This window comes from Cryptomeria japonica, chromosome 7, assembly GCF_030272615.1.
Source record: "Cryptomeria japonica chromosome 7, Sugi_1.0, whole genome shotgun sequence".
Classification (NCBI taxonomy): domain Eukaryota; kingdom Viridiplantae; phylum Streptophyta; class Pinopsida; order Cupressales; family Cupressaceae; genus Cryptomeria; species Cryptomeria japonica.
In genome coordinates, this window is record NC_081411.1 from 108,581,815 (window position 1) to 108,609,474 (window position 27,660).

At 36.9% G+C, this 27,660-nt stretch overlaps 2 non-coding genes across 2 annotated transcripts; one reads left to right on the top strand and one right to left on the bottom strand.

Moving 5' to 3' along the window:
* Window positions 1-2,241: 2,241 nt before the first annotated feature.
* Window positions 2,242-2,315, bottom strand: TRNAV-UAC (transfer RNA valine (anticodon UAC)). The gene has a single exon. It is a non-coding gene; the product is annotated as a tRNA-Val (tRNA).
* A 173-nt stretch (window positions 2,316-2,488) lies between these two features.
* On the top strand, window positions 2,489-2,569 carry TRNAL-CAG (transfer RNA leucine (anticodon CAG)). Its single transcript has one exon. It is a non-coding gene; the product is annotated as a tRNA-Leu (tRNA).
* Window positions 2,570-27,660: the final 25,091 nt, after the last annotated feature.

A 27,660-nucleotide genomic window follows, 5' to 3' on the forward strand; every position in this document is an offset into this window, starting at 1 on the left:
CTTCCATGGTAACCTCCCTCACAAGCCTCCATTGAATTTCTCAATGGTAAAGCATAGCAAAGGAGAAAAAAAATATTAATAATATTGACTCTATTGAGTTCTATATATAAATAATTAAAATGGGAACCCCCATCAACAATCTCCTTGAACAACCTTGTCTTAGTTCCATCCTCTAAGTACATTTCCCAAATTAAATTTTTGTTTTCATATAACTCACATATTATGAATTATTTGGATATTTTATCATCAGAATCCAACTGCAAGACTCTACTTTCTAGTGTTCGCTACACTTCATTACCAACTAACAAACTATTTTTCTTTTTCTAAACACTTGAGCCTAGATTTTGATTCTTTGTGTAAGTTCTACTTGAAATACCATGTAAGATTATTATCTATCTAGAGCTCAATAGAAATAAGCTCCATCTCTTTCTCCTTGCACACGTCAAAAACCCCGTCAAGTTATAACTTCTTTTAGGTTATTTAGATTTGCAAAAAACTAAATAGAGGTTAACTCCCTTGAGGAAGCATCAAATAGGACTCACACATTTTTATAAATTTGATGAAACACTCGTCACTTATCCAAGAATAAAAAATTAAGAGAATCAAGGGCTTGGGATCATCCTTAGCAATCTACAACAATATACACAGGTGCTTACATAATCACCACCCAATCCCCCTATGATAATATCTTACTAATGCCATTTAATAATTAATATGAAATTGAGAATATATAAGGTCACTTGGTCATACTATCTACCACAGTTCTCGTGTTCATCACAGTAGGAATTGACATAATTGGTTTTGATCCATCACTCCAATAACCTCAAATTTGTGTATGGAATAATGCACAAGTGGGACATTTCTAGGACTTCCCCCCATACTTTAACATTATTCTTTGTCAAATTTAAACTCCCTTAATTAGTGCTTACAAATTTTTGATTAAACAAGTCCTCTTAGAAGGGGGTCTTGTCCTTGTAAGGACCATAAATGTTTACCATAAAGAAATTTTTCCCTACCTCCAAACAAAAAAGTATAGAACCAATCACAAATACAAAGGAAATTGAACAAATCTATCCCCCATCAACAAGATGGAACCATCAAGTACCCAAATTCCAGTCAATAACTACTTGTACCATAGAAAATCTCCATGACAAAGATGTATGTTATCCCTCATCAACGAGATGGGACCATCAAGTACCCAAATTCCTAAGTATTCTCAAACCAATAACTCCAAACCCCTCTTACCCTTCCCCATCTTCACAACCCCTACCACAACGTTGTCTTACCCTCCCCATCTTCACAACCCCTACCACAATATTGTCTAAAAGTGCCCCTACATAATAAGGAACTTCATTGTAATTAGTACTAGGGGAAAGTACCCAGTAGTTGTGCACCCTAACTTCGCGCTTCTCAAAATCTTACTTGGAAATTTCAAATCACTCCGATTTTTTTACAGCAGCTTACTTGGCAAGTCCCCTGCTTATAACTAAGGTTTCAAGGCCACATCATCAAATATGATGCCACATCAGCATGCTTTTTGCCAAGGTGTCCAAAACAGCGCCCCAAAAAAGTGAGACCAATAGGCGTGCAAAAGAGACCCCAATAGTTGTGTAGCTGGCATGGCATCCCCTGATTGGTTACTTTTTACAATATTAGTACATTTCTTAACAACTATTGGTACATTTCCTAACAACTGTTGGTACATTTTGTTTCAAACAATAAGTTTTATTTGTTCAATTTTTGGAACAAAAGGTCTCAACAACCCTCACAACAATTGATACATGCTCAACTACTAGATCCTTTCCCCCATATAATTACTAACAAATGAAGAAATCTTGAATACACATGAATCATGTTTTTCAAAAGTTAATGACTAAAGAAATCCCCATCTTCACAACCCCTACCACAACATTGTCTAAACGTGGCCCTTATTCCTATATAATTACTAACAAATGAAGAAATCCTCAGTACACATGGGTCATCTTTTTCAAAAGTTAATGACTAAAGAAATGGTTAAGCATATATCTGAAAAAGATGCAATTATTTATTTTCTGTTGTTAGTCGAACTGTATTCACCGCTTAGTGAAACACGGATGAGAACGCTTTGTAAAGGATTCCTCCCTTCCATTTCCACTTTGTTCGATTATGACGCAGGAGACAACTTTGAAGTTCGCGCCACAATTTAAAAGACGAACGATGCCAGATCCGTTTGAAAGGAAATGTGTAACAAATTAATTCATTTGGTGCTGCCCAGGTTCGAACTGGGGACCTTCAGTGTGTAAGACTGACGTGATAACCGACTACACCACAGCACTACATTATCGATAAGTGAAAACATAAGATAATAAACCTAAATATGTTTCTTTCCTTGCAAGATATTTGCTGTAAATGTGGAACTGTGGTGTACACTAGTATAAACGACTAATCTTACAGTGTAGTGGAAAGTACAATTATTTTATAATCATTTATTGAAAGTCTTTGGAAGAAAGTCAAGATGGCCGAGTTGGTCTAAGGCGCCAGTTTCAGGTACTGGTCCGAAAGGGCATGGGTTCAAATCCCATTCTTGACATATCCGTGTTAATTTTTAAAATTCCTTCTTTGTATGGTGGACTTTCATTTCACATAATATGTTTTATTGTTATTTCTTTACTTCATATTTTAAGGGTAGATGCTTTCCTTTATTATAGTATATTAATTTGGGGGAGTATCTTACATATTTTTCCTTAGTTTTTGAGACAAATTCATTCTTTCATATTTTAAGGATAGTGGTTGACACAAGTCTATCTCTCGTGAGCATGAATGGTTCACTTAACATTCATTACATCTAGGTGATGCTCACAAGGATGAAGCATTAAGAGTTCTTGGAAGCTCACCCATCCGAACACTATTCCAACTCAAGATGTTCAACCATGAACTTTATCCCAAAATCAAACCCACTTAGCTTGCTACCCTATATGCAAAACCTTTAGTAAGTGTTATGCCTTATGAACAATTTATTATAGAGCCCCTTTAGCTCATCAAATGACAACTAAGGTATTTTTCACAATGTATCAAATCAAGTTTATTTTTATTAAGATTTGATTTTATAGTTCTCAATTCAAACTCATTGGTGCATCTTTTATAAATAGTGATACACACAAACCCATCTCTCATGAGCATGAATGGTCTTCTTAGCATGCATTGCATCTAAGTGATGCTCACATGGATGAACCATCAACACTTCTTGGCAAGTCACCCATTCTAGTACTACTCTAGTTCAAGCACACTTAACCATGGAGTTTCTTCTAAGATTAAGTCAACTTAGCTTACTATCACATTTGCAAAACCTTCGATAATAATTGTGCCTTATAAACCATTCATATAAAGCCCCTTTAGCTCATCCACATGCAAGTAGGAGATATTTTTCATAATGTGTACAATCATGGTATTGTTATCAAGACTCGATCGCTTAATTTTTTTAGTCAAACTTATTTAATCATATTTTATGAGTAGTGGTCCACAAAAACCCATCTCTCATGTGCATGAATGATCCACTTAACACTCATTGCATCTAGGTGATCCTCACAAGTGTGAAGCGTTGAGACTTAATGGGGGGGCATCCATCATAGTATTACTTCGACTTAAGCACACTTAACCATGGAGTTTTTCCATGATCAAGCACACATATCTTGCTACCACATTGGTAAGATCTTTAGCAAGTGTTGTGATTTATTAACTATTCATTGCAAGACCCCTTTATCACATTAAAAAGAATGAGGAGGTATTTTTTGCAGCATATCAAATCATGTTATTTTTATTAGAATTTAATTGCATAGTTTTTTAGTCCAACTCATTGATCCGCATTTTATTAATAGTAGTTCACACAGACCCATCTCTCATGAGTATTGATTTACACAAACACATACCTATTGATCAGTAATGGTACATTTAGCACTCATTGCATTTAGGTGATGCTAATAGAGGTGTAACATCAAAACTTCCTAAGAGATCACCCATGCCAATACTACTCCAATGCAAGTGTTCCTAACCATGGAGTTTCCCACAAGATGATTGGATTAGCCAATGGGGCTCTATAATGAATGGTTTATAAAGTACAAACTTGTTGAATATTTTACAAATGGAGTAGCAAGCTAAGTAGCTTGATATTATGGTTAAATACACTCAAGATAGAGTACTACTAGGATATCTCTTGGGCAATCCCTATACGTCAACTCTATAATATCACCTAGACATTTTGTTATGAGTGTTAAGTGGACCATTCGTGCACATGAGAGATGGATTCATGTGAGTTGTTATTCGTGAAATATGAGTCAAAGAGTTTAACTCAAAAATTACGTTGTTGAGACTAGATAAACAAACATTAGAGTGTTATTTTTAAATACTATACTCAAGTGTAGTTTTATTTCTTATTCTACAACAACTATTTAGCTACATAATCCAATATAAACCTCCCCATAAAGTTGACATTCTTGAACAAGGAAAGAAATCTAGTTTTGTTTGTGGGTAGAGAGAGTCCTGGAATGGTCTCCATCCTTTCTAAGTCAATCCTTATCTATTCTTTCAAAACAACATGACATAGAATCTTATAAGCTTTTTCATGGAAAGCGTGAACCTCTTGGCACTTGGGGACATATTATAGGATTAGCATCTTTCAAAATCTATCTCTAAATGACCTATGTGATCATCTCTTTTAAAAGAAAACAATTAAATTGTTAGGATACATGACAATGATTTAATTTTTTAAGTCTCCAAAGGTAAGGTCCAATCTCTTTAGAATTTTTTTCTGTCATTAATTAATTCAAAGGGAATCCTTTTATAGGATAAATGCACAAGGCATGTTGAAGATAGTTTTTCATTGATATGATCATATCATGTGAGAACCCATCAAACATAGAAATCATGTCAAACCCTATTGCATCCTACAAATCCATTATTGATAACCAAAAATTATTGAATGGTGGAGAATTCAATTTTGATATAGATAATTTATTCACCACCCTTCTTGCATACAAATAGGATGTTAACTGTTGAAAAGATAATATAATCCTACTACAATAAACATCTTTGATAGGTATTCATAGTTTAATATGTAAAACTTAAAAGAGAATCTCCTTGTGATAACAAAGGCACATATATCTCAATTTCAATCATATCTATAGCCTTCAAAACTCTCTCATAACCTTAATGAGTATGTAATATGCTTTGTATGTTCATTGTGATGAAAGATCAATGGAAACTTTAAATGGAGCATAAATTACCAGAAAAATATACAAATATGACAATAAAAAGGTACTTTGGAGTAATCCTAAATATTGAAAACTCTAACAAGAGTGAGTGTTTCTCTTCCCATCTCACTAACTCAATTAGACCTACATATGTTACAATGTGAGTGAGGTTAATTGGGTCCACTAAAATGTTTTGAAAATACTCCACACTTTCTATAAAACCCTACAACTCAAAGAGAATACCTTGTTATTCTTGCAATCACATATCAATATAGAAAAGTAAAGTTGCATAAAGATCCAACCCACATGACCTCAAATTATCACAACAATGTTTAGTTCTTTATCTTCCTATTGCATAAAAGTTGAATAATAAATCACAAAAGAGTTTATTGAAATGCTAAAACCCTTTGAATTGTGCTCTGTATTCACATAGTCATATCTTTTCCATTTCAACCAAACTAGTTTTTTACATTCACTATGTGGGATTTTCATTTTGATGTCACTATCTGCAACACCATTGAGTATAATTAGAGCAATTACTATGTTTTTAAATTCCTCCACACTTGCTATGAAACCATACAACCCAAAAACATTAACTTGTTCTTCTTAAAACCACATATGAACATAGAAAATGAAGTTTACATAAAGAGAAAACCTTCTTATCTTATTGTTTACATATTTGATAAAAATCCAAGTTATCCTCCCATAGGACAAAAATGGAAGGAAAATGTCAAAATATTTGATTCAAATGTTAAAACCCTTGAATTCCACTACATCCACATAGTCATGTTCTCATTTCTTATACCTACATTTTCATCAAGGCATTTGAAATTTTATCCTATTATCTCATTGAAACTTAAAAATGTTGCAATACAATTTAGGGTATTTAGAACCATTAAAATATATTCAAACTTGCTATAAGACCCTACAAATCAAAAGCCTTATCTTTTTCAACTTACAATCACATATGAAAATATAAGAAAAAAAAGGTTAAATGAGGAGATTACTATTCTAGCTTCATGTTTGGAACCAAAATGGAAGAAAAACCCATAAAATAGTTTATTCAAATGCTAAAACCTTGTGAATTCCACTCTATTGACATATTATATTTTTTCACTTTTACCAAACTGATTTTTGTATTCACTACCATGACATTTACATTTTCATTAAAGGGAAATTTCATTTTTATCCAGCTATCTCATTCAAACATACATATGTGACATCACCAATAAGACTAATTGGACCCATTGCAATTAATTTGTACTCCCTCACACATGTTATGAAACCTTGCAACTTAGTTTTGTCATATTCCTCTTGCAATGAAATATAAACATAGAAAATAAAGGACACATGAAGAATCAACCATCCTAAATTTATGTTTAAATAATATATTCCTCTTGCATCATCCCACAACACCAAAATGAAAGAAAATTCAATAAAAGAGTTGAATAAAATGTTTAAAACCTATGGATTCCATTCTATGTTTAAATAGTTGTGTTTTCACCACTTCCACTAAATTAGTATTTTTGCATTCACTATGATTTTTGTATTTTCATCTAGGTGTTTTGATTTCAACCACATTGTCTAAAGTCCTACATATAAATGATGCAACATCAATTTCAAATGCAATGTATTAATGTTGCGATGTCAATGAAGCTAATTCGAGACATGAAAGTATGTTTAAACTACTTCACACTTGCTTCAAAGCCCTACAACCCAAAACCTTATATTATTCATCTTACAATCAAATGTGAATGTAGAAAAATAAATCAATATGAAGATCCAACCCTTTAAAATTCATGTTTAGACAATATATTATTGAAGGCGAACCTAGGTCCATAATTAACCTTGTATCACTAAAAATTATGGAATGGTGGCTAAAATAATTTTGTTTTTATATGCAAGTTTTGGGGCATTCTTAGATTGATTGTATAGGTCTAATAATGATCTATCTAGATTTGACAAAAAAGTAAAATATAGTTGCATCTTTGGTAGTGACATATTCATCTTTAGAAGCAATTTGTTTCATCTTCAACAACACTATCATCTTTGATTGTAACCCTACATGTTTAACAACTTGTGATGACATTGGCAATAAAGCAACTCTGACAACAACATTCATTGTTGATAGAATCTAGGAAAAAATGATATCATCTACAAGTTTATCAACATATGGGATGAATTTATAAAATGGAAAATTTGATAGTTGGTAGAGACAAAATTGTTAGCATATGTGAACCGGTATGAAGACATGATGACATTGTATGTTCTCATTGATGTCAATATGCTGAAGAGTGAACCAGTATATGGAAGTAAGCAACTAGCAAGAGAACCGGTATGATACTAAGAACTGGTATATGAGAGAACTGGTATATGTGAGAACCAGTATAACATTGTGAACCAGTATATGTGAAAAGGTGAAGCAGTGTTTTTGTTCAAGGTAAACCAGCATGTTGGTATGAGAACCGGTTTACGGAAGCTTGACATGACTACCGGTTGGTAGTCTCAACCTCAGGGTTTCCAGTTGAAGTGTTCCAAGCCTATGTGACTCAACCGATGGCATGGTGTGATGAGTTAGCATTGTAATGAAGATCAGATCGTGTTGCTACGTCAACTTGAGCACGTGAAGGATCTTGCATGAAGGAGATTGCTCCTATCCACCTCGGGAATGTGCGAAGTCTCTGTAAACGGTGGAGAACGCGTGATGGGTTTCAAGCCGCTATGAAAGCAGTGCAGAATGAACGATGGAGAATGTCTTGAGATATGTTCAAGACTGTTGTATTCAATGTTATGTGATCAATGGTCAGGATTGAACCGTTTGAATTTCTTAACCTAAATGTTTTAGGGTTTAGGGTTTATGCTACTGACCTATCTGTTTCCTATAAGGTCAATGTTGTGTTTCTTTCTGAGGTTGTTGGCAAATGGTGTGTGTGTATCTAAGAGCAGAGATATGTGTTTCTTGCTAGACCAGATAAGAGAATAGATACCTGCAGAGTGTGAGTGCAGAAGGAGAAGAGGAACTAAAGCGGATCTGCATTGGCATTGAGTGCTATCACCAGATCATTGTAATAGCTGTTGATCTCTAACCACTTCAACAGTTGGAAAATCCCTTAACAGGGTAGCTTTAACCAGCTTGTTGTAAATCCTTTAATAGGGTGACTCAAAGTCATTGAGTTCTTGAAATCCTCTAACAAAGTTTAACCCTTAACTGGGTATTTAGCCATCCCTTAACCAGGTGATCTCTAGCAGGATCGGTTCCTAGCAGAACCTATTGTAATGTCTTTAACCGGACAAGGCTCCTAATAGAGCGGACTTCAAAAGAGTTAAAAGAACAACTTGTGGGTATTCATCCCCACCATGGTTTTTCCCAGTTGGGTTTCCACGTGAAAAATTTGTGTGTCATGTGTGATGTTTTCATGTGATGGTTCAGTGTTTTATGTCTGGCGGTAAATCATGTTGAACTAGCTATTATTATGTTTCTGATGATAGATTACTTGCTCATGCATAAGGGTGAAATGGAAATATGGTATTAGGTTGAGTGGAAAGCTAAGTGATTAACCGGTTAATGCTTGTCTCAGTCATTCTTAGCTTTACCAGTTGTACTCTATTTCAGACCAGTGTTACTGTTTGCCTGTTGAGTACAGTGTCTGCAGTCTAACCGGTTCAGGGAAGAGTTTTTGTCTGTACTGATTCACTCCCCCCTCTTAGTACCAGTTTGGTACTAACTGTTCATCATCATTCATCAATTGGTATCAGAGTGTCCTCCAGATCCTCTGTGTTATAAGCTCAACCATTCGGGGAAAAGATCCTAATCTAATGATGAAGAGGGAAGTTTCAAAGTTCAATAGAGACAAATTCAAAATATGGAAGGATAGAATGAAGATATACATCAGAAGCATGGGTGCTCAACACTGGAACTATGTTGAGAATGCTTATGTTATCTCTACCGGTACTCTCATCGATGATCAGAAGAGAGAGATTCATAAGAATGGGCAAGTCATGGAAGCCCTAATCAACAGTCTATCTGACATTGAGTTTATTGATGTTCAGGATAAAGACAATCCCAAAGAAGTATGGGATGCTCTGGAGAATATCTATGGCGATGATGAGCATGTAAAACAAGCTAAGGAAGAGAGCCTTAGGGGAAAGTTTGAAGACATGCGGATGGTTGAAGGAGAGACCATTCAACAATATGGAATAAGAATCAAAACCGTTGTTGGAGACATCAAGAGTGCAGGAGGCAAAATAGATGACTCCACTGTTGTAAGCAAAGTCTTGAGATCCTTATTACCAGTCTATGCAATAAGGGTTGCTGCTATTCAGGAGTTGAGATCAATAGACAAGACAAAGGTATCCCTAGACTCCATCATTGCAAAGTTGACCGCCTATGAGTTAAATAATTATGATGGTAGTATTCAGAAGACTGAGTCAGCTTTTAGAGCATCTGCTGCACCTTCTAGAAAAGGAAAAGAAGCTAGTACCAATTATGAACCAAGACAAAGCAGCGAAATGGATGATGAGGAGATCCTTATGGAGTTTGAAGCTCTTCTTGCCAAAAGACTTCCTAAGGGAACCGGTAAATACAGAGGTAAGCTCCCTTTGAAATGCTTTTCTTGTAACCATATTGGACACATTGCTATAAACTGTCCTAATGGTGACAACAAGGACAAACCAAAAAAGTTCAAGAAGTTCAAAGGAGGAAACCGAAGAAATTGTTTTGTAGCAGTTGATGAAGGTGTCACTGATGAGGAATTAGAAGATGAAGAAAATGAAGATATTGTGTTTGTAGCTGTCAAGGAAGATGTGTCTGACAAGAAGGCTCTTGTCTCCCACTTTGATAATTCCAATGATTGGATTATTGACAGTGGGTGTTCTCACTATATGACTGGTGACCGGAGTAAGTTTCTATCTCTGGAAGAGTATGATGGTGGTGTAGTCCATTTTGGTAATGATGCACCATGTATGGTAAAAGGCAGAGGGTCTATCTCTCTTAATGGAAAAAGCAGTGCTGACAATGTGTATTGGGTAGAAGGTCTCAGACACAACCTTTCGAGTGTTGCTCAGTTGAATGATAATGGACTCACTCTGGAATTCAAAAATGGAGTGTGCAAAATCAAAGGAAAGGATGGTGAACTGATGGCCACTGGTATGCAAACCAAAGGTAACCTATTTTAGCTGAATGCAAATATCAGTACATGTCTTATGGCTAAGTTTGATGATAGCTGGATATGGCATAGGAGACTGTGCCATGTAAACTTTGACAATATTGTGAAGGCCAGTAAGATCAAGGCAGTTAGAGGATTGCCTGTGCTGAGCAACCCAGAAAATCCTCTGTGCAGAGAGTGTCAGCTGGGGAAAATGTCTTCCTCAACCTTTAAAGGTAAATCTTTCACTATAGACAATTTACTTGATCTTGTGCATACTGATTTGTGTGGTCCTATGAAAACTAGGAGTGTGCAGGGTGATAGGTACTTCATGATTCTCACTGATGACTGCTCAAGAATGATGTGGGTCACATTCTTGAAAGATAAGTCTGAAGCTTTTGGAAAGTTCAAAGCTTTCAGAGCATTAGTGGAGAAGGAAAGCGATAAAAGGATTAAGTGCCTTAGAACTAATCAAGGAGGGGAATTCACTTCCGGTGAATTCAACAAGTACTATGAAGAACATGGCATCAAGAGGCAACTGTCTGCCCATCGGACTCCAGAACAGAATGACCTAGCTGAGAGGAACAACCAGACTGTGGTTGAAGCAACTAGAACTATGTTGATCCAAGGGAAGGTTGTTCACACCTTTTGGAGGGAAGCGGTGAGCACTATAGTTTACACAATGAACCAGGTACTCATCAAGAAAGGTAAGGATAAAACTCCTTATGAGTATTGGACCGGTAAGACTCCTGTGGTAAGCTACTTTAGAGTGTTTGGTAGCAAATGTTATATCAAGAGGAGTGAGCATCAGAGCAAGTTTGATGCTAAATGTGATGAGGGAATATTCCTAGGATATTCCACCAAGAGTAAAGCTCTCAAATGTTTCAACAATAGGACTCATAGAATTGTTGAAAGCATCAATATTAGAGTTGATGAAACCTCTGAGAAACCTGAGGAAACCGACAGTGAGCAAGTAGGAGATGAACCGGTCATAACCTTCTGGGAACCGGTTGTAAAACAATCCAGTACCAGTAACAGTGGTCCTGCACTGGTAAAATCAAATGTTGATGCTGATGAAGATGAGGATGAAGAGGAAAAGCAAGAGGAATCAGTCAAGATTATTCCTCGGTATGTAAAGCTGAACCATGATCCTAAGGAGATCATAGGGGATAAGGATGCAGGAATCCTTACAAGAAGGATGGTCAGAGAAAACTCATGCATGATCTCTGAATTTGAGCCTAAATCATTTCAAGAGGCACATAAAGATGAAGACTGGATCAAGGCAATGGAAGAGGAACTTGACTAGATAGAGAAAAATGGTACATGGTCTTTGGTACCCAGACCGGAGCATAAAAATGTCATTGGTACCAAATGGGTTTTCAGAAATAAGCTGAATGAGGATGGCACAGTGATTAGAAACAAAGCCAGACTAGTGTGTAAAGTATATGCCCAAGAAGAAGGAGAAGACTATGGAGAAACCTTTGCTCCTATAGCCAGATTGGAAGGAGTTTGTATGCTTCTTGCATATGCATCTTGTAAAGGATTCAAAGTATATCAAATGGATGTAAAATTTGCATTCCTAAATGGTGTACTTGAAGAGGAGGTGTATATAGAGCAACCAAATGGGTTTTCCCTATCTGAAGACAGTGACATGGTGTGTAGGCTACATAAAGCCTTGTATGGTCTAAAGCAGGCACCTAGAGCATGGTATGAATGTTTACACTCCCATCTTGTGAAGATTGGATTTGAGAGAACAAGTGAAGATAGCAATATCTATTTGAAATCAGAAGGAGATCAGATTCTGATCTGTGAGGTATTTGTTGATGACATAATCTTTGGTGGAGATGACAAGATGAGTCATGACTTTGCAGATGAGATGAAGAAGGAATTTGAGATGTCACTCATAGGGGAGATTAAGTTCTTCATTGGACTACAGATTCAACAGATGAAAGATGGAATCTTTATCACTCAGTCCAAGTATGTCAAAGAGGTGTTGAAGACCTTTGGCATGGAAGATAGCAAACCGGTTGGTACACCGATGGTGACCGGTTGCAAATTATCAAAAAGAGGATGACTCGGCGTTGGTTAATGAGAAAGAATACCGATCAATGATTGGTAAGTTGCATTATGTAGTGCATAGCAGACCAGACATTGCACATGCAGTGGGCATTACTGTAAGGTTCCAGAAAAGTCCAAGAGAATCCCACTTGGTTGCAATCAAGCGGATTCTTAGGTATCTGAAGGGAACTATTGATTATGGATTGTGGTATTCATATAGTAATGATTTCAACTTGAAAGTGTTCATAGATGCTGATTGGGTTGGTAATGTGGATGACCGAAAGAGCACAACCGGTGGTGCATTCTTTCTCGATGGTAGACTAGTCTCATGGATGAGTAAAAAGCAGAGTTGTATCTCTCAGTCTACAACAGAAGCGGAGTATGTTGCAGCTTTTATGAACTACACCCAGACTATTTGGATGAAGCATGTATTAAATGGATTCAAAATTCCTATATCTAAACCGGTAAGTATATTTTGTGACAATACAAGTGCAATTAACATCTCAAAGAATCTGGTCTTACATTCTAGAACCAAGCACTTTGAGCTTAAGTATCATTTCTTAAGGGAAAAGGTTCAGAACAAAGAGATTATATTGGAATATGTTTTCAGTAAGGAGCAGTTAGCAAACATATTCACCAAGCCTCTACCGAAGGCTGCATTTACCTACTTAAGAGGTGAATTAGGGGTACTGCCCCTTCAAGAGGTGATCTAAACGTGTGTGCTCCACATCAGTCAGGTATTACACTGTCAAATATTTTTAGGATTGGTGTGTTGAAGGATGCTACTCCTCAGGGGGAGTAGCATAACAGAACAGGAAAGCTTGTGCCTCCACTTTGGCATTGTTGTCAAAGGGGGAGAAGAAGTGAAGTGGAGAAGATATCTGCAGTATTGGGAGAGAAGGTATGAAGCAGACAGATATCTTTGTATATTGCCATCAATGCCAAAGGGGGAGATTGTTGGCATATGTGAACTAGTATGAAGACATGATGACATTGTATGTTGTTATTGATGTCAATATGCTGAAGAGTGAACCAGTATATGGAAGTAAGCAACTGGCAAGAGAATCGGTATGATACTAAGAACTGGTATATGAGAGAACCGGTATATGTGAGAACCGGTATAACATTGTGAACCAGTATATGTGAAAAGGTGAAGTGGTATGTTTGTTCAAGGTAAACTGACATGTTGGTATGAGAACTAGTTTACGGAAGCTTGACATGACTACCGGTTGGTAGTCTCAACCTCACGGTATCCGGTTGAAGTGTTCCAAGCCTGTGTGACTCAACCGATGACATTGTGTGATGAGTTAGCATTGTAATGAAGATCAGATCATGTTGCCACGTTAGCTTGAGCGCTTGAAGGATCTTGCATGAAGGAGATTTCTCCTATCCACCTCGGGAATGTGCGAAGTCTCTGTAAACGGTGGAGAACGCGTGATGGGTTTCAAGCCGCCATGAAAGCGGTGCAGAATGAATGATGGAGAATGTATTGAGATATGTTCAAGACTGTTGTATTCAATGCTATGTGCTCAACGATTAGGATTGAACCGTTTGAATTGCTTAACCTAAATGTTTTAGGGTTTAGGGTTTATGCTACAGACCTATCTGTTTCCTATAAGGTCGATGTTGTGTTTCTTTCTGAGGTTGTTGGAAAATGTTGTGTGTGTATCTAAGAACAAAGATACATGTTTCTTGCCAGACCAGATAAGAGAATAGATACCTGCAGAGTGTGAGTGCAGAAGGAGAAGAGGAACTAAAGTGGATCTGCATTGGCATTGAGTGCTATTACCAGATCATTGTAATACCTATTGATCTCTAACCACTTCAATAGTTGGAAAATCTCTTAACAGGGTAGATTTAACCAGCTTGCTGTAAATCCTTTAACAGGGTGACTCAAAGTCATTGAGTTCTTGAAATCCTCTAACAATGTAACCTTTAATAGGGTTTAACCCTTAACCAAGTGATCCCTAGTAGGATCGGTTCCTAGCAGAACCTATTGTAATATCTTTAACCGGACAAGGCTCCTAATAGAGCGGACTTCAAAAGAGTTCAAAGAACAGCTTGTGGGTATTCATCCCCACCGTGGCTTTTCCCAGTTGGGTTTCCATGTGAAAAATTTGTGTATCATGTGTGATGTTTTCATGTGATGGTTCAATGTTTTATGTCTGGCGGTAAATCATGTTGAACTAGTTGTTATTATGTTTCTGATGATAGATTACTTGTTCATGCATAAGGGTGAAATGGAAATATGGTATTAGGTTGAGTGGAAAGCTAAGTGATTAACTGGTTAATGCTTGTCTCAGTCATTCTTAGCTTTACTGGTTGTACTCTGTTTCAGACCGGTGTTACTATTTGCCTGTTGAGTACAATGTCTGCAGTCTAACCGATTCAGGGAAGAGTTTTTGTCTGTATTGATTTAGCCCCCCCTCTCAGTACTAGTTTGGTACTAACTGTTCATCATTACTCATCAAAAATGTGATGATATGGACTACAAAGGATAGGTGGATTTGTCTTTTCTTTAGTCAACTCATGTTATGTGTCTAGCCTAAATTTATAGTTGTTAATATTAGTTTTACATGTCTTCCTATAGAAAATCTCTAAACACTTTTCATGCATGAATGCAAAGTACAATTTTTTTGAATTAAGGTATCGAGGGAATTTTATTGGTGATCTTTATTAGTGCCATAATGTACATTTCTTATGTGTGCTTGTAATGATAGAAATTATATACCTTAAATTTTCACTGCCTTTGACCCATTCTTGTGTCCACTCCGCTAGCATTAATGTAAGATCATTTTAATTGTATCTTAGTCTTTTACCTACTCTTAGTGATAGTTATGTTTTGTGTTTTTGTATGTATGTTGTTTTCTACTATGTTCATATCATTCTTTTTTTTTTTATCATGTTAAGTTATTAAGTGCATTGTTCTTGGATTCTAGTGTGATACATGAATATACATGTTGCATTCTAATTCCCTTGATTGTATAGTTTATAGTGTTTGTTTCTAACTTTGTTAATGTCCTTCAAGTTCCAAAATATTTTTTATAATTGTTTGCACAATTTTAGAAGTCAAAACAATCACTATTACATGTCTAAATATTAATTGGGCTCCTTCTTATGTTATCCAAGATGGAAAGTTCCTTAGATTCATGTAGTTTTGAACTCTATTGGGATCCTTGCAACATTTTATAGCATTCTCTTTAGTTCTTCAACATATTGCAATATTTGAACATTCTATATCACTTTCCTTATGAAAAGCCTTCATTACCATTGTGAAGTATAATTTTCCATTCATTACTCCTCTCTTTATTTATGATTGACTATTTTTAGTGTTTCCTTTGACATTATGGAGTCATCACCTCCTCCTTCTCCAACCACACACTCTAGAGTATTTCTCACCAAAGAACAAGTATCAATGATTATAGTGCTATTATTCTTAGTCCTAGATACATGTAGGGGCTAAGTGCACAGACTCCCCAATATCTATTTCTTATTTGACTACTCGTAGAGATTAAAAGGTAAAAATAAGGTATTTTTGTTGGCATGAATAGAGTGTTTTACCTAACTCCTTCAACACCTAAATCTTATAAATACTAGTTAATTTTATTTCGGATATATAAGGATACTTATCACTTTATTTCCTATCATAATATTAACACACTTGTCATTTTCTTCTACAATCCTATGTTTTATCTTGGCCTATTAAACCAAGAGATTCCTTTTTGTACTTTAATCAATTCTCAATGTATATTTGCATCCTTTGATAGTGTTTGTTAACAGATTTGTCTTTTTCAAAATCTCTATTCTTCACTTAACCTCTATTACCCTTTAAAGACAAATTTGCAACTGCACAGTTGGATAAACGAAAATAATTCATTCTCCTCTGAATTAAGGTACAACTCCCTTCAAAGATCTTCAATGAATTAATTTAATCTATGAGTTCATGTACACTTTTAACCTGAAAGCATTAAAGGCATTCATCTCCATACATCAACATGTTATGAAGATGCAAAATACTCATATATCAATTTAAGAAAATAGCTCACTGACTATCTTAATTGATCCAATTTAATGCACATAAAAGAAAGAAGAGTTTTTAACTCCTAACTTTGTAACTATTTTCAATATGAGGAATGAAATCAATTTGAACAAAAAATCATTCACACAAAAATAAATTCCTCAAATTCAAACACACAAATTCAAACTGTCAAAATCGAAAAACGGTTATGGATCATTCTAATTGGGCTCATCAGTTTTGATAGTTGATTCATTCTTCCATCCAACGTAAGCAATAGAGAAATCCCGAATTAAGGCACCCTAAGGGAGTCCCACATGTATCATCCTCTACTTCCAGACCTCTTTTTCCCTACAAACCTATGCAACTTTGTCGAAATGACTGTCTACGTGTCTGATGTACAAAAATAGAAGAGATTCAATCTTTGCAATGGTGGACAGATCATCTAGAACTAGGTCCTTTTCCTCTTTGACATAATTAATTTTGCCTTCAAATGATTTTGTTATAACCTCCATAGCTTTGAGGGTCTTACGATCATCTTTTAGATACTTGATTTCGATGCACACAAGTTCATTTCACATGGATGCAACTAATTCTGCAAGTTGATCCACTAGTTTTGCAGATTCTTCATAAGCTTGCTTTATTAAGGAATTCTTTCATTCAATGTTTCTCTAGCAAATATACAGAATACTATCATCTAAGCCAGCTATAGGTTTATCAGCGAAAAACTTCATTACCCCATAGATTTGCACTTCTTGCATCTATGTTGCTTTCATTGTACATTTAGCTTCTTCTTTTTTCCAAATCGTGATTTTAGTTTCCAACTCCTTCATCACCATTAACGCCTCATCATAAACTCTTCTCAAATTGATAAAATACTCTGCACCTGATTTCCGAATTCCTTCTAACCACTCCATCACAGTTTCAGTAATGAGCTTGCATTTTTCTATTTGTTCTGGAGTCTTTTGATTAGCAGATGATTTAGGGTCAAAGGACGTTGGAAGATGTGACAGAGGTTGAGGGTTTGGATTATTAATTGGTTCGATATACTTTGCCATTCTCCTTAGAATTTCCTTCATCTCATGCTTATCCCTCTCATCCTTCCATGTTCTATTGAGTATTTTCTTGGGCAATGTTTCAAGATGGTAGGAATTAGCTGCTCGGGTTCCGACACCAAGATTTAGTTTTTCAACAGTGAAATCCTTTGCAATAGGGCTGGCTACGACTTCATCAGTATTTGGGCGAGCAATTTCTGCTGTTCAATTACATGTGTTGTCATCAAAATCAATTTTGGAGATTGTCTTTAGTTTCTTGGCCTTGGGTGTCTTTCCCAGGCATTTACTTACCATATCTTCCAATGGAACTGAAGCAGGGACTATGTTCCTTTTCTTACTACTGAGAGTGTTGTCTAACCACAGAGGTCCAGTGTGCACAAGAGCTTTATTAGGTCCAGATTTAGTTTCCTTTCCCTTCTTTACCACCAATGTGGTAGCAGTATTTGTCACATCAACCACCTACTGATTATCACTTACATTATCAATGTTCTACACCTTTGAGTCTGGATGGGCTGGAGTGTTGTCCATGTCAGGAGGGGCATCCAAATCAACTACTACTGAATCTATATATGGTTGTTTTACTTTGTTTATGGTTTTAGACCGAGTGATCCTGGTAGGAGTCGATTCCTTATTGACCCCCACTGGCCTCATTGTCTGTCCAGTCTTAACCTATGTTTTGGAGGAACTTACAACACAAGGTGTGACAAGAGAGCTAGCTACTGGAACCTTAGCCAGTGAAGTTGAGATTTTTCTTGAGATTCTCCCAATTTTTCATCCTCTTAACCATTTTTCAGTCCTTCTAATGACTGGAAATGTTCTTGCTTGAATCTGATCCTCCTCTTCTTTATCCCAGTCCACTTCTGGAATCACTCCTTTATGTCTACTATCTATAAACTGAGCATCAATCAATTCACTATCATCATTTATAACATTAGCAACATTCATTTTTAGATCATAAACCCTGACCTTCTGTAAGGTGAACCTTTGATGTGCCCTCTTCCTGACTTCAAATTCACCACAACAGTCAGCCCAGAAGTGCACCATATTTGGCACATGAGTGAAATCCTTTCTCAATGTTAGATGTGCAACAACAAATCCCTTGACATTAAAATTAACTCGAGGTCCATACAATTGTAAATTCAACTTCTTAAACTCTAATTCTAAATTTAAAGATCAGAGACACTATTACAGATGAAATGTGTCAATTCAATAGGAAATGAGATACATGACTGATGTTTAGCTTTGTACTTCATATCAATGTAGGCTAGTTGCCTGCATATTTCCATCAAAATCTGCTTGTCAAATGCATACCTAGGAAACTTATAGGGTTCTCCTTCAAAACCTCCTACCTTTAGGTAAGCAAACCTAGGAAATTGTATAAAGTAGCTTCCATAAGTGCTTATCAACTGTATGGCTTCATTTGACAACCTTTTTATAAATTTCCCCCCTTAGTTAAAACACCATCCCACCTAGAAATATATCATGAAACTTATGATAATTTTCACAAGACCTATGTTGTTGTAGATGTGGGTGATATTCACATATTCCCATACCATCAATCCATGTTTCATGATGCAAACCAAACCATGGACTAACACATGCCAATCAATATAGGAGATATGAAGACATATAGAAGTTCTTATTACCGAAGCAACTAAAACCCTCAAGTAGCTTGTCTACGATCAATTATTCCCAGTCAATATATATGTTATCACCAAGGATGACTTAAATGAAGAAGTACATCCAATCTTCCCAATAGAAAGCAATTTGGTTCCCCCTTACTCTGTGTAACATGATGACTATATTTGTTACCTCTCTAATTAAGTGTTCTCGGGTTAATGGACTCGGCAGTCGAGAACATCCCCTTAAATTTTAACAACCAGTGTCTAGGAATGACACTTCTATAGAATGATTTCTTCTCAAAGAAGAGCCCCTGAGACTTACACACTGTCCAATCCTCATACCACTCTTTCTCAGGAATTTTCATTGCAGCGGTAATGACCTCCCGACTAATCTTAAGTAGAACCTCACCATCCACACCTTTTATACATATATGAACAGGGTCATATCTATTCATGCACTCCAAAACCAGCTCAAGACATGACACTGTTGGAGGGAAAGTCACCGCTTCTACTAACCCACTATCTAGAATCTTTTGCATTGAGGGAGAACTAGAAGAATTTTGTGCCCTTTCATGAAATTCATCTAAATTTACTGACGACAGAAAAGTATCCCCTAATTCAGGCAAGAAACAAACCAACCATGACATTTGGTCTATCTTAGGCAATTTTGGTCTCATTTTAGATTTACAAACAGAAAAATCACAGCAGGGGAGACCCTCTGAACCAATTGAATTAACAAATAAACCTTTCAAATATGAAATCACAGGAATGGGAGGAAGATTTTTAACTCACCTTTCATGCAAAGCTCTAAATTCAAAGGGTCAAGAACAAAAAATATCGCATGTGCAAATCCTTTACTTACCAAATTGGGCAAATGAAGAAGGCAAGTAATTATTTTTTAAAAACAAAACAAATCTTGAGGGCAGACTTAAAAATAGGTCACACAATTTGCTATGATTTGTAACTGCATACTTATCCGTGCCAAATTACTCCAAAAAGACTTAATTCTGATAATTCATTAATTACAAGTTTGTTCCCTTCATACCTTTCTTTTAAATGATTATTCTCAAGTACAGTTTCTCATCGCAACTCATTCCCTCAAGGTTCACCTTTTAAATCTAGAATATTCCTTATGTAATTATTGATGATGCGGCGCTTCTTCATTTCCAAAGCTATCGATCCATCGAACCTTGAACCTTGAACTTTGAGCTCTCTCAAACGTGGTTCAAAAGTTCACATTCAAAAGAACTGAAAAGGACAAACCAAGACAAAGACACCAAAATGCCACCACTCACATATTACAAGAACATGACTCAAACAGGACTCGACTTTTGAAACTTTGAGCCATGAACCTTGAACTTTGAAATTTGAAAAGGTTCAATAGTTAAAGTTCAAAGACAATTATTACAAAGGCCTCTAACTCTTTAAAGCTAAGCCACGATACAACATACTCCGCTTGAACTTGAACCTTGAACTTAGAAGAGGTTCAACTGACACGTTTGAGTTCAACAAAAACTTGAATAAGACAAAAATTGAGACTTACACAAGCCCAGATTAAATAAGCACCCCTATTTTGATGATGAGGGAGGTAACAGATAGAATAAAACATTCTCTCTTATTCTTTCATTGAATCTCTTTGATCTTGTGCAAGTACATCTTTTGGCAAATCTTGAATGGTATAAAGCATTCTATACCAAATCTTGTAAGGTATTAGAACAAGTGGGAGTGATTTTTGTTAGCCTTGACCACACTGTGCATGCATCCAACTTAAATATAGTTCAAATCCAAACACTTTAGCAACCACCATAACTCCTATAGTCATCTTACACCCACCATTTTAATAAACAACCTACACACCCACGTCATTCAATTTATTTATAGATAAATGTTTCTGGTGCAGGGGCACTTAGCAAATTTTGCTAACTTTGTGTCCAGGATGTTGGAATCATGTTTTTAGCTTTGTAGTAAGGCCAAGAGGCCATTAAGTGTGTGCTCAAATGATTGTAAGGGCCCTAAGAATCTTTGTTTGACCAATGTTGGCATGTGAGCTCTTAAGGGTGCCAAGTAGAGCACTTAATAGGATAAGTTGTTTTTGGGTTAATGTAGGTTGATTGATGTTGTTTTGAGCTTGTTAAGATCATATGATCCATTTGAAAGTGACCAAGTTTGGGTTTGAGCAAAGTTGCTCACCTATGCAACAAATTGCAAAAGTTGCTCATAGCAACTTTGCAACATTTTCATACACCAACGACTAGTTGGTTGTCACAGCTGGTTATGAGCATGTGTAACTACTCCAAGGATAGTATAAGGCTTGGAAAGACTGATGATAAATGGTTGTTGTTGTTGTTGTGGAATATCTGAAGCAAATAAACTAATTTGGTTTCCCCCTTGATGTGTTTTTTCTTTAGTTACCGTCTATTCTTTGCAAGTTGTACGATCTGTACGGATTGAGAATCCCAAAACAGGGACATGGATTGTTAGATTGGTGTTTTAACTTCTTTTTTTTTTTGAATTGGAGTCGTCAAGTGTTGTAGTTTGTGAATAATCTTGATTTTGTTGCAGGTGGTTCAAGAGTCCTTAAAACCAGGGTTTTGAGAGCAAAATGGCTCCAACCTAACATTCCAAGATGGATATCCTCTCTGAAACCTTGTGCAATGTTAGGTTGTAATGCATTATATGTTTTCTTTTTGGTTTTGAGATAGGGGAAGCTGAACCAAAGACTTGCCACATACCCTAGGCTTGGCACGTTGAGTTGGCAAGCACTAGGAATCATGGATAACAGACCCTAATTGGGTGAATCCGGTGGGTGGAGGCGAAGTATGATTGGATTGGAATACAATGTGGAGGTACAAACATTCAATCAACATCATTTCACAAAGGCAATCAAACCGGTGAAGGATTTTTGACCAATCCCTACTTTCTAGGCTTAGGAAGGGGCAATTAGGCCTAATTAACTGGTAAGGGTTAGATATGTTAATGACAGAACCCACCTCCGGTTTTGAGATATTGTATGTAAATCCCAAAAGGGTGTTTGGAATGTAAAAGAGTTCATATGATTGTTAATGAATTTTAGTGGTTAAATTTAGAATACCCCGCCGACAGGGCCACTGGAATTAGGTCTTCGATTAGGCCTAAAATTGCAGTTTGTTTGTAAAACACGAAACCGGTAAGTGTCAAAGCTCTTGAGTAAGGAATAGGGTTGGGAATCATTCCAAAATCATCCATCCTAATGTGTGTAGTGTGGGGAATGAATATCCTGTGGTAAAGAGGTTGAACTCTCCGGTGGAGTGTGAAAGGGAGTGGGAAAACAAGGTATCCTAACCAAGAAAATGGAACTCACAAAACAACAAGTGCTTATCCTAGACTGAGGACCTTGGGAAGATCAAAGAGGGTAATTCTCATAGACCCTTGGAGGGTGTGAGGTGTAGAATCATTGGATGGTTCTTGTGTATATTGGATGAGATACCTAAACAAGGTAGCACAAATCAGTGAGAGACAACTCACTCTACATCATAGTGGTATCAAAGCCAATTGATTGAAAAAAGTGGTGTATGTCAGACCCAGACAAAAGCCAACAACATTCCACCAAAGGCAATGAGCCAAGAGGCCATCAGGAAGTTGGTCCAAGACATGATTAGTGAAGCTCGGGAGCAAGAAACCAAGAAAGGCAAGGGCAAGGTCACTGAATGGGGTGATGAAACTGATGATGAAGATGCAGATGTGATAGGAGTCATAACAAAAAAGGAGTTGTACAAAGATAAAAAAATCTTCTTGGATGCCCTCAAATCACTCAATAAAGACACCATAGAAGGTTTACCTATCTACATTGGAAGCCTAAATGGAGAAGAGTTATTAGATTGGATAGAAGCCTTAAACAATCATTTTGAATACAAGGAAGTTGTAGAAGAAAAGAGGGTCAATTTGGCTAAGTCAAGATTGAAGGGATCAACCCTAGTGTGGTGGAACATGATGCAAGAAGAAAGAGAACAAACCGGAAGGAAGAAGATCACTTCTTGGGAGAGAATGAAGATCGGGATTAAAAAATCAATTCATACCTATAGATTATGAGGTGCGGATGCACAAGAAGTTGCAAAATTTGAAACAAAGAGAAATGGATGTGAGTACCTATACAGAGGAGTATCAACAAAGTTACCCTAAGAGATAGGAAGCAAGAGGAAGAAGTGGAGAAGGTTACAAGGTACTTAAATGGCCTTAGACAGAACATTCAAGATGAGATCAACATGATAGCACCTGACACAGTCCATAAATGCTTTCAGTTATCCTTGAGAGCAGAAGATAAGATCAAAAGGAAAGGTTAACATAATCAAAGGGGTAGAGGTGGCAGAGGTTTCCAAGAAAGAGGCACCTTTGGAAGGGGCTATAATCCCAACAAGAATGAAGAAAGCAATCAAATAAAGACCGGTGGTGATAATCCTAACAAAGGAGGACAATTTAGAGGCAACTCTAGAGGGAGAAATAACTATAGAGGTAGATTTGGCAATTCGGGAAGAGGAACCACAGTCTTCACTGGCAAATGCTACCATTGTCATCAAGTGGGGCATACCATGAGCTGGTGTCCTGAAAAGACTTCAAGCTCTCACATGGGAGAGAGGAGAACCCACTTGGTGCAAGAAGAGGATTGTCAAAGTGTTACCTCACCAATCAGCAAGGCAGGACTAGTCCTAGATGAAGATAATTTGATGCTAAGAAGGACCATGTTGAAGGTACCACAGTCCAAAGAACCTACACAAAGGAAGACACTTTTCAAAACCACTTGCAAATCACATGGTAAGATTTGTAAAGTTATAGTAGATTCAGGGTCTAGTGAGAATACTGTAGTAGTTGAGATGGTAGACAAACTAAAATTGAAAAGGTTTCCACATACCACCCCCTCTAAGGTATCTTGGTTGAGTAAAGGTCAGCATGTGCTTGTAGATGAGAAAACCTGGGTAGATTTTGAAATAGGAGATTACAAGGATAGTGTGCTATGTGACATATTACCCATGGATGTATGTCACATGTTGTTGGGACGCCCTTGGTAGTATGATGTCAAAGCCATACATGATGGGGAGAAGAATTCCTATGTTATCACTAAGGAGGGTAGAAAGTTTCAAATGGATCCCTTGATTGATCGGGGTGAAGAAAGACATGTTGGAACAAGTGTTATGTTGCTTGGTGGGAAAGAGTTCTTGAAATTGTTGAAGGATGAAGGGAACCAAGGATGTTCTCTTATAGTGAAACCCAATGAAGAGACAAAGACCAAAACCAAACCGATGATACCTGAAGAAGTACAAATCTTGTTAGACCGGTACAAAGACATAGTTGTCAATGAGATACCAGATGCCTTACCCCCTATAAGAGATGTTAACCATTAGATACACCTCATACCTGGTTCAAATTTTCCAAACAAAGCTTCTTATAAAATGACACCTACTCAAAATGAGGAAATACCAAAGCAAGTGCAAGAATTGCTAGATAAGGGATTGATAAAGAAGAGTTTAAGTCCATGTGCAGTGCCTACAGTTTTGGCACCTAAGAGAGATGGCAAGTGGAGGATGTGCATTGATTCAAGGGCCCTAAACAAAATCACAATTAGATACCGGTTTCCAATGCCAAGGATTGAGGATCTAATGGACTACCTAGGTGGAGCTTGCTACTTTTCTAAAGTGGATTTGAAGTCAGGTTATCATCAAATTAGGATCATACCTGGTGATGAATGGAAGACAGTCTTTAAAAAAAATGAGGGGCTCTATGAATGGTTGGTGATGCCCTTTCGGCTCACAAATGCACCTAGCACCTTCATGAGACTCATCAATGAAGTTCTTGCAGAATTCATTGGTAAGTTTGTCATTGTTTATCTTGATGACATTCTGATTTATAGCAGGTCAAAGGAGGAGCATATCAAACATCTTAATCAAGTTTTGAGGAAGCTACATCAAGAAAAGTTGATGATTAACTTGGATAAATGTGAGTTTTTAAAAAATGAATTGGTGTATCTTGGTTTTGTAGTTTCTCAAGGTTGATTAAAAATGGATCCATCAAAAGTGGAAGCAATAGTGAATTGGCCTACTCCTAAGTCATTAGGAGATGTAAGAAGTTTCCATGGTTTAGCTTCTTTTTATAGGAAATTCATTAGAGGATTTATCCATGTGTGTGCACCTATCTTGAACACCATCAAAGGTAGGATAAAATGTCAATTTAAGTGGACTAGCACAATAGACAAGGGGTTTGAGTTGTTAAAACAAAAGGTAGCAGAACTCCCTTACCTTAGGCTCCCTAATTTCAATCATCTCTTCACTGTGGAGTGTGATGCCAACAACTTGGCTATAGGGGTTGTTTTGAGCCAAGAAGGTCACCCAGTTGCATTTTTTTTCTTTTGAGAAGCTCAATGAAGCAAAACAAAAGTATTCTACCTATGATCTAGAGTTATATGCCATGGTACAAGCACTCAAGAAGTAGCGGCATTATTTGTTACCTAAAGAGTTCATAGTCTACACTGATAATCATGCACTTAGTTTTTTGAATGGGCAGGAGAAAGTGAACCAAAGACACCTCAAGTGGGTTGAGTATTTGCAGGCCTACACCTTTTCCATTAAGCACAAGAAAGGAGTCACCAATAAGGTAGCAGATGCCTTAAGTAGAAGGGTTCTAACCATTCAAGAATTACAACTACAAAGTGTGGGGCTAAATGACCTCAAAGACCTCTACCAAGGTGACAGATTTTGGTGAAGCGTATGATGTTTGCTCAAAGTTTGTTAATGCTTGTCATGTTGCCTATTCGGATTTTATGTTGCAGGAAGGCTTATTGTTTAAAGGACACCTACTTTTCATTCCACGGTGCTCTATGAGAGACAATATCATCAAGGAGAAGCATCAAGGCAGTCTAAGTGGACATTTTGGTCTTGACAAGACCTTAGAGCAGGTTGGCAGGTTCTACCATTGGCCTAAACTATAGTCAAATGTTAGGAAGTTTGTGGAGTAATGTGCTATTTGTCAAAGGGATAAGGGTACCTCCAGCAATGCAGGTTTATATCAGCCTCTAGCCATACCAACAAGGCCATGGTAGTGTGTGAGTATGGACTTTGTTCTTGGTTTACCTAGAACTCCAAGAGGATATGACAGTGTCTATGTCATAGTGGTTAGATTCAACAAGATGACACACTTTGTGCCTTGCAAAAGCACTAATGATGCCTCCTACATAGCAAGGTTGTTCTTCAAAGAGATTGTGAGGATCCATGGTTTACCACTTTTGTGAGTGATAGAGACACAAAATTTGTGAGCCACTTTTGGCGAACCTTGTGGAAGAAACTTGGTACTAACCTTTATTTTTCATCTGCATACCATCCACAATCTGATGGTCAAACTGAAGTAGTGAATAGGTCCTTGGGTAATTTACTAGGATGTCTCACCAAACAACATGGTCAAGTTTGGGATCTAGTATTGGGACAAGCAGAGTATGCCTACAATGACTCTGTCAATAGGAGAATGGACCAGAGTCCATTTGAGATAGTATATGGATGTCATCCAAGGGGTATTTTAGAACTCAGAGATCTCAATTCCATGGACAATAGGAGTGCTCAAGGTGAAAACTTTGCAAAGAATATGAAGGAGATCCATGAACAAGTCAAGAATTCATTGCAGCAGAACAATGAGAAATACAAGACACAAACAAACAAAAAAAGAAGAGAAGTACAGTACAAGGTAGGTGATCTAGTTATGGCCTATTTGAGAAAGGAGAGACTCCCTAACAGGCAGCCTAGCAATCTATGTATGAAGAAGATTGGACCTCTTAAGGTTGTGCATAAGTATGGCAACAATGCCTATTAGGTGGAACTACCACCAAACTTGGGTATATCACCAATCTTTAATGTATGTGATTTGTTCCAGTATAAAGGAACTTAGTCAAATCCAAATCAAGAAGAATCTACTGTTACTGAAGATGTAGATTGGGTACAAGACCTCCCTCTAAGCAAACTGGTGACATTGGATTGTATTTTGGATATCAAGATTGTCAAAAGGACTAGGAAAGGAGTCTATAGAGACTGCCTGGTTAAATGGATAGGTATCCCTGACTCTGAAGCTACATGGATGTTTGAAGGAGATATACTACGGCATGGAACCACTGTTCAAGCCCTATCCACTCAATGGATTGAGCTTTTTGCTACCCCAGGAGTATGGTGCAAGGGAACTTAGCAAATTTTCGTAACTTTGTTTCCAAGATGTTGGAATCATGTTTTTAGTTTTGTAATAAGTCCAAGATGCCATTAAGTGTGTGCTCAAATGATTGTAAGGGCCCTAAGAGTCTTTGTTTGACCAATGTTGGCATGAGAGCTCTTAAGGGTGTCAGGTAGAGAACTTAATAGGATAAGTTATTTTTGGGTTAATGTAGGTTGATTGATGTTGTTTTGAGTTTGTTAAGGTCATATGAGTCATTTTAAAGTGACCAAGTTTGGGTTTGAGCAAAGTTGTTCACCTATGCAACAAATTGCAAAAGTTGCAAAAGTTGCTCATAGCAACTTTGCAACATTTTCATACACCAAT